The following is a 7,956-nucleotide window of genomic DNA, read 5'->3' on the forward strand; positions in this document are numbered from 1 at the left end:
CTCTATCCCATCCACACCCTACTCCTTTCCCCTGCCGAGTGAGTCACGCCTACCCCGAAAGGGAAATGGCTTAATGGTGTAATAATAATAATAATAATAATAGTTATATGATTAAATGCATTTTAGAAGAAAATTAATCTTCTTCGTTAAAAATGTGTATTTATTGTTGTATATTAAACTATTTTCTTTAAAGTTGAACTATTTATTTTTGCTAAACTATTCCATTCTTTGGTTTAATAGTTAACTATTTGACGTAAAACATTAATGTTGTGAAAGTGGGAGTCGAAACTAGGTAACTGTATTGAATTAGTTTTATAAAGAAAGAAAAGAAATTTCCAGAGTTGATAATTCATTTCTTTTGGTTGCCAATTAATTTTTTAACTGAAAGCATAAATATTACAGTTGAAAATTTATCATTTTACTTAAAAAATTATCCCTTTCGTTTAAAATCTACTTATTTTTGGTGGATGCTTAATCTTTTTTGGTTAAAATTTGTATTGTTTCTTTTAAATTTAATTCTTTTATTTAAAATACCACAATTTTTTCAGAAAATCATTCTTTTCAGTTTAAAATTCAACTTCTGTGTTCAAAATTCGTCTATTCCACTTATCATGATAATTATATGCCCAATTTATTTTATTCATTTGAATAAATAATTCTACAATTTTGTTGAATTCTTTTATTTTTGTTCAAAAATTATTTTATTAAAAATTTTTTTTTTACTGGAAATATTACATTTAACTATTATATTATTGGTTCCAAATATATCATTTTTAGTTGAAGATTCAAGTATTTGGTAGAAAATGTCTCTTTTTTAGTTGAAACTTTATGTATTTTCTTTATTTGTCTTTTTTCGTTAAAAATTAATATTCTTATTTGAAAATTTAACTACTATTTAATGGAAAATTAAACTATTTTGCTTAAAATTAGTTCTCTTTTTTTTAAATTTATTTTTTAACATAAAATTTAACATTTAACTATTCCATTATCGGTTTGAAATTTCTGGTTTTTAGTTGAAGATGCAACTATTTGGTTGAAAATGTATCATTTTTAATTGAAATTTCATGTATTTTGTTGAATATTTGTACTTTTTGGTCGAAAATTATTCTTCTGGGTTAAGAATTAATGTCCTTGAATATTTAACAACTTGATTAAAAGTTGAACTCTTCTGTTAAAATTCTTCGTCGTTGAAGATTCATAATTTTAGTTGGGAATTCATCCCTGTGATTAAAAAATTAACTACTTTATTGAAAATTGCATTTTTTAAAAATATAAATATTTTAGTTGAAAATTTAACTATTCTATTTTTGGTTGAAAATTGAACTTTTTTATTTGAAAATTAAAGTATTTTGTTGAAAATTGTATTTTTTTAGTTGAATTCAAATATTACATTTCTTTATTGAGAATTCATATTTTTTATTTAAATGTTGAACTAGTTTGTTGAAAATTCGTTTTTTTTATTAAAAATTTATCGTTTTAGTTGAAAATTAACTATGTTAATTTTGAATAATTTATCTTTTTGTAATATAAAATGCAACTATTTAGTCGAAAATTTAACTATTTTGTTTAAAAACAGTTTTCTTTGTTTCAACTTAATTTTCCAGCTGAAAATTCAAGTACTTCATTATTGGTTTGAAATATATAATTTTTGTTGCAGATTCAACTATTTTGTATAAAGTTTCACTTGTATTGTAGAAATTTCATGTTTTTTGGTAAAAAATTAATTTTTTTAAAATAAAAATTCATATTTTTCATTGAATATTCAACTTCTTGGACAAAATAAGTTAAATACTTCTGTTAATGTTTTTTTCTAGATAAATATGAATTTTTAAACTGAAGACTTACCTGTTCCATTTTTGGTTTGAAAATTAATCCCTTTTAGATGAAGATTCATGTCTTTTTTGAAAACTCGCCTCTTTGGTAGAAAATGAATATCTTGTAAAAACTTAAAGATATTTACTTTTTTTGCAAAAACAACTAAGAAAAATTTAAATTTTGAAACGGTATTGATAACTAGTTAGTTTTTTCGTGATGTAACAATAACGATAACTAAAAGTAACTTTCGGTGTGTCCACATATTATGTAGCATTATTTTCGATCTTTCTAATCCGCCCGATTATATATTAATATAAAATAAAAATTTCAAACAACTATTTATTTTTTAAGAGTTTTTGAACACTTAAATTCCAGTTGAAATCAAATTCTGAGAATTGAGAACAAGAAAATAAGTATTTTATTTTTGTTTTTAAATTTATATTAATAAAATTTTTATAAGATTCTTTTCAAAATTAAAAAAAAAGATTTTTCAATATTTCAGATGTATCCAAAAAGAATCTAGAAGATTAAAAATTTTTATTTTACTTTATAGGATTTCACAAAATATTAGAGAAACTTCGAGTCTTTTCAAAAGATGTTTAGGACTTCTAGAAGTGTAGAAGGTTTTAAATATTTCTTGAATATTTTAAACGTTTTTAAATTTAAATTTTTTTAACTGACTCCAATTTTTCTTAAAATTTTGGTTGAAAAGGAATTAAAAAAATTGTATTCTCTTAAAACTTTTCAAAATTCTTTTATACAGCTTTAAAATCTTTTACATTCTTTTTCAAAACTTTAGGAAATCGTTTGATATTTTTAAAACACTTTTTAAATTTTCACTTAAAGTCTATGTTTTTTAATCTTTTCGAACCTTTTAAAGTTTCTAATATTTGAAAATTATTTAAATTTTTCCTTTTTTTTAAACTGCATCTCTTAAAATTAATTTTTGGAAAAAAAAAATTATTTTAGTTATTCCTAGGAACCCAAACGAATTAACCCAAACAAACTTGAATTGTTTAAAAACTTCTGAATAACTCTTGAACTTACTCAAATTTTTTATAAAATTATTTAATGCGGCAAAGTTCTAAAATTTTTATTTTAAATCTTATAGACACTTTTTTAACAACTTTAAGAAATAATTCAAAGTGTTTTTTAATCTTTTTCGATTTTCTCTTAGAATTCATGACAAAACCATCATCTTGACACCCTGCAAAATTCAGTTACCCTGTAAAAATTTTAAACCCTAAAAAGTTTTAAAAAATTGCTCAAGGTTTTCCATATTCTTTTTCAACACATTTTTAAATCTTTAAAACTTAGAATTGTTCTTATAAAATAAAACTTTAATCATTACAAATTTTCACAGGAATCTTGAAACACATTAAATCGCTTTAAATTTGTTATAATTATTGAAGAGCTTCAAATATTTTTTCGAATTCTTCAGAATTATTTTCCATTATCAAACAATCATTTAAAATTGTAATTCTCTTCTATCAATAATGTTTAGATACGTTAGAAATGAATTTTACGATGAAGTAAAATTATTTATTTAGAAAATTGTATATGCAAAGTTGATCGTGTAGAAAATTAATTTATAAAAAATGTTACGTATTCAGGTTAACCCCCCCCCCCCCTGAACAGACCATAACAAAACACGAGCCCCCACGCCTCTTTTAATTTTACGTAATATGTGAAATTTTCCCACCCATAACTGCACAGAAAAGAAGAAAGATATTTTAAGCCCACGCGAAAATTTGCCGCCAGGTTTTTTAAATTTCAAATTCTCGAAATTTAAATACCACGTGCATAGTCGGTAAATAAATTAGGTACTTACGTTTTCATAGACTGCTAGAATTGATTACATTTAATTTCAAATTATATAAATTGTCAGTGTTATTGTATAAAGCTTTGACTAAATATAAAAATCTAACTTGAATATTCTCTAAGAAATACCTTGAAGAGAATTTCAAGTGAGAGAAAAAGTGTGCTTTGATTTTAAAAATCAAGGAATCTACCTTACCGGAGAAGTGTTGAATGACACGAAATCAGCTTTGTACCGGGACCGGGAACATGGTGGGAAGAAGAAGCCGGCTCAACAGCAACAGGCAGTATCATGTTTGCCTGTCGCCACGATGCTGTGAGGCGCAGTTTCAATATGTAAGGTGTTTGTTTATCAAGAATTTTGATAGTAACACTCAGTGAATTTAGTCAAGTATAGTGAAAAAGTGGATCACATTTCCTATAAAAGTATAAAGATATACGAAGGATACGAGGTAAGGGTCAATATTTGAGAGGATACATTTTTTTCTTTGTTGTGAAGATCGTGATCGCGTTCATTCTCACCAGTAATGAGCACTTTTTTATACTAAATTGCAAGTAGGGCAATCAGACTTCTTGAATTTTTTATCGCTGTCCCAGTTTTCTGATTTTGGTGTGCTATATTTTGATTTTTCGTGTCCGGAAACGAAAATTCTTGATTTTTATTGCGCGAATTTAAGCTTTGTTGAAAAAGAAAGGAAAACATCGAATTGCCATTTTACAGGTTGTACTCGATTGTTGAAGAAAAATGTTAACCTCGAAAAAGTAATTGTTATGTGGGAATGTACATAAAATTTTATTATTTTGTTCACAACTTACCAATTGTGTTGAAAATTCATATTTTCGGTTTGAAAAATCAATTACTTTGTAGAAAATTGGTCTTTTTCATATGAAAATTTGTTTCAAACCTTTTTTTTTCAATTGAACTATTCAGTTGAAAATTTCTTTTTTAATTTTTTAAAAATTAATTTTTTAACTGAAAATTTAAATTACATTTTGGTTGAAAATTCGCGTATTTTGTTGAAAACGCGTCTTTCTACAGATAATTAATCTTCTCTGTTAAATATTCATATATTTTGTTCAAATTTCTTCTTTTTGGAAAAAAAATATCTTAATGTTGGAAAATCTCTTTTTATTTGAAAAGTCATGTTTTTTATTAAAGATTCAATATTATATTTAATTGAAAATGCATTTCTGTCTTTAAAAATTCAACTACTTATTTAAAAATTTGTCTTTTCTGGTATAATGCTAATCTTGGTCAAAATTCATCTTTTTGATTGATAACTTATTTATTGTTTGTTTGAAAAATTAGCTGTTTTTTTTTTTTGTTTAAATTCTTTTTTACGGTTCAAACATAATTTTCTCAACTGAAAATATGATTATTCAGTTGAATTGAAGAATAGCTGGTACCCCCCTTTATTTCCTGGACATTTTATTTCCAAAATCATACTATCGAAACATGAAATTGAAGAAAATTCGAAACGATTTGTTAAAAGAAAGCATTAAAATTATTGTTAAATGCATTATTATAACGTGTCAAATATGGTTCTACCAAAAAGTTGAATTTGTCGTATTTAACTTACTGTTGAAGTCTTTGTACAACTCCCGGCAAGGTAAAAAGTTATAAATAAGTGTAATTTGAACTTTTATTTACATTTATTGACATATCTTGCTGTTTGTTTTGTTTATATAAACAATTTTACTTACAAAAAAAAGAAACAGTTGTTAAAGAAAGAGTCGTTTCAAATTCTAAAGCACCTTGACCCCTTTTCCAATTTAAAAAAAATGGAAATTACATTTTTATAATTAGTTACATTGATAAAAGTAATCCACAAAATATGTTCCATTTTATTAAAAAAGAATAAAATTTTTCGTATATAATGCTATTATAAACTAACAATAATTGTAATGCTTTCTTTTAACAAATCGCTTCGAATTTTCTTCAATTTCATATTCCAATAGTTTGATTTTGGAAAAAAATGTGTCCATGAAATAAAGCGTGGTATCAGCTATTCTATAATACAAAATTATTCCATTTTTGGTTTGAAAATTATCTTTTTAAATTGAAAATTTATTTACTTTGTTAAAAATTTGTCCTTTTTGGTAGAAAATCAATCTTCTTGGTTAAAAATTCATTTTCTGATTAAATATTCTTCATTCTATTTTGAAATTCATTTCTTTTTTTAATAATTTAACTATTTTCTTGAAAGTTAGTATTTTTGACAGAATATTAATCTTCGTGATAAATTGAACTTTTCCATAGACAATTCATTTTTTATTAAAAATTTAACTATTTCATTGAAAAATTAACATCACTACTTCATTTTAGGTTGAAAATCTAAGTTTTTTGATTGAAAATTCATCTATTGTATTGGAAATTCTTTTTTTTTTTTGTCGAAAATTAATTTTTGTTGCCAAAAATATAACTTTTTCGTGGAAAATTCATTTATTTTGTTAATAACTCGACTTTTTTAGTTGAAAACTAATGAGTTTTTATTAAAAATTCGTATTTTTTTGTAACAATTTTTTGTTTGTTAAAAACTTGAACTGTTTTGTTGAAAATTCATATATTTTGTTAAAAATGCAACTTTTTTACAGAAAATTAGTGTAACTGGTTAAAAAAGTATCTTTTTTAATGAAAAACTCACGCGTTCTATTGAAAATTCGTATTTTTTTTTAGAATATTATAATTTTTTTTTGTCAAAAGTTAGAACTCTTTTGTTGAAAATTAATATATTTTGTTAAAAATGCATCTTTTTTCAAAGAAAATTAATGTTACTGGTTAAAAATTGATCTTTTTTAGTTAAAAACTCCAGTATTTTATTGAAAATTCTTATTTTTTTGTAGAAAATTATTTGTTTGTTATTAAAAATTAGAACTGTTTTGTTGAAAATTCAATATTTTTGTTGAAAATGCATCTTTAAAAAAAAAAGAAAATTGATGTTACTGGTTAAAAAATTGTCTATTTTAGTTAAAGACTCTCTGTTTGATTAAAAATTCGTATTTTTTTGTAGAAATATTTTTTTGTTTGTTAAAAATTAGAACTCTTTTGTTGAAAATTCATATATTTGGTTGAAAATGCATCTTCTTTTAAAAAATAAAATTAATGTTACTGGTCAAAAATTTATCTTTCTTAGTTAAAGACTCATGTGTTTGATTGAAAATTCTTATTTTTTTTTAGAAATTTTTTTTGGGTTAAAAAGTAGTACTGTTTTTTTTAAAAGTTCATGTATTTTGTTCAAAATGCATATTTTTTTTTAAAGAAAATTAATGTCACTCTTTAAAAATGTATCTTTTTAATTAAAAATTCTCGCGTTTTATTGAAAATTCGTATTTTTTCAGAAAATTATCATTTTTTTGTTTGTCAAAAATTAGAACTGTTTTGTTGAAAATTCCATATATTTTGTTAAAAATGCATCTTTTTTTAAAGAAAATTAATTTTACCGTTTAAAAATGTATCTTTTTTAGTTGAAAACTTCTGTGTTTTATTGAAAATTCGTATTTTTTTGTAGAATTTTTTTTTGTTTATTAAAAATTAGAACTGTTTTATTGAAAATTCATATATTTTGTTAAAATGCATATTTTTGTTAAAGAAAATTAATGTTACTGTTTAAACATTTATCTTCTTTTAGTTGAAAACTCCTGTATCTTGGTGAAAATTCGTATTTTTTTGTAGACATTTTTTGTTTGTTTGTTAAAAATTAGAACTGTTTTGTTGAAGATTCATATATTTGGTTAAAAATGCATATTTTTTCAAAATATAATTAAGTTTACTTGTTAAAAATTAATCTTTTTCAGTTAAAAACTTACTTGTTTTATTGAAAAATCGTCTTTTTCAGTAGAAAATTAATCTGTATTGTTGGAAGTTTATCTTTTTTGTCGAAAACTCAACTGTGTTATTAAAATTTTGTATTAAGGGCATGTGACACAGCTAAATACCTATATTACCGACCTCACTTTTTCCGTTCACTGAATGTTTTTTTGAACCTAAGAACTTTTTTTGTAAATAAAATATCGAGCTGAAACTTTGGGAAATGTATTAGAGCACAATAAAGTACGTTTAGGTACTGCTTTTTGGTAGGAACTTCACTGAAAATTATTTCATCTTTTTTCTGAACCTCAACATTTTTTGAACCTTCGAACTTTTTTTATACATGAAATATCGGTCTCAAACTTTGAGAAATGCAAGAGCCGAAAGAAAACTGCGTTTAAGTACAAAGCTTAATAATAATAGATGTAAAAAATATGTTTCAACAATCAATTCCAACGGCATCAGCCGGTAACGTTGTACACGAAAATACGAAACCTGGCGGCCACTAGACGAGG

At 23.7% G+C, this 7,956-nt stretch overlaps 1 protein-coding gene across 2 annotated transcripts in view; it reads left to right on the forward strand.

Moving 5' to 3' along the window:
* Positions 1–3,963: 3,963 nt before the first annotated feature.
* LOC117167682 overlaps positions 3,964–7,956 on the forward strand; it is a 25,294-nt gene continuing 21,301 nt past the window's right edge. For both annotated transcript variants that reach the window (XM_033352795.1, XM_033352796.1), the window contains exon 1: positions 3,964–4,085. The gene's annotated coding sequence lies outside the window, so the exon portion shown is untranslated. The remainder of the gene's footprint in view (positions 4,086–7,956) is intronic.

This window comes from Belonocnema kinseyi, chromosome 2 (assembly GCF_010883055.1).
Source record: "Belonocnema kinseyi isolate 2016_QV_RU_SX_M_011 chromosome 2, B_treatae_v1, whole genome shotgun sequence".
In the NCBI taxonomy this organism is placed as follows: Eukaryota; Metazoa; Arthropoda; class Insecta; order Hymenoptera; family Cynipidae; genus Belonocnema; species Belonocnema kinseyi.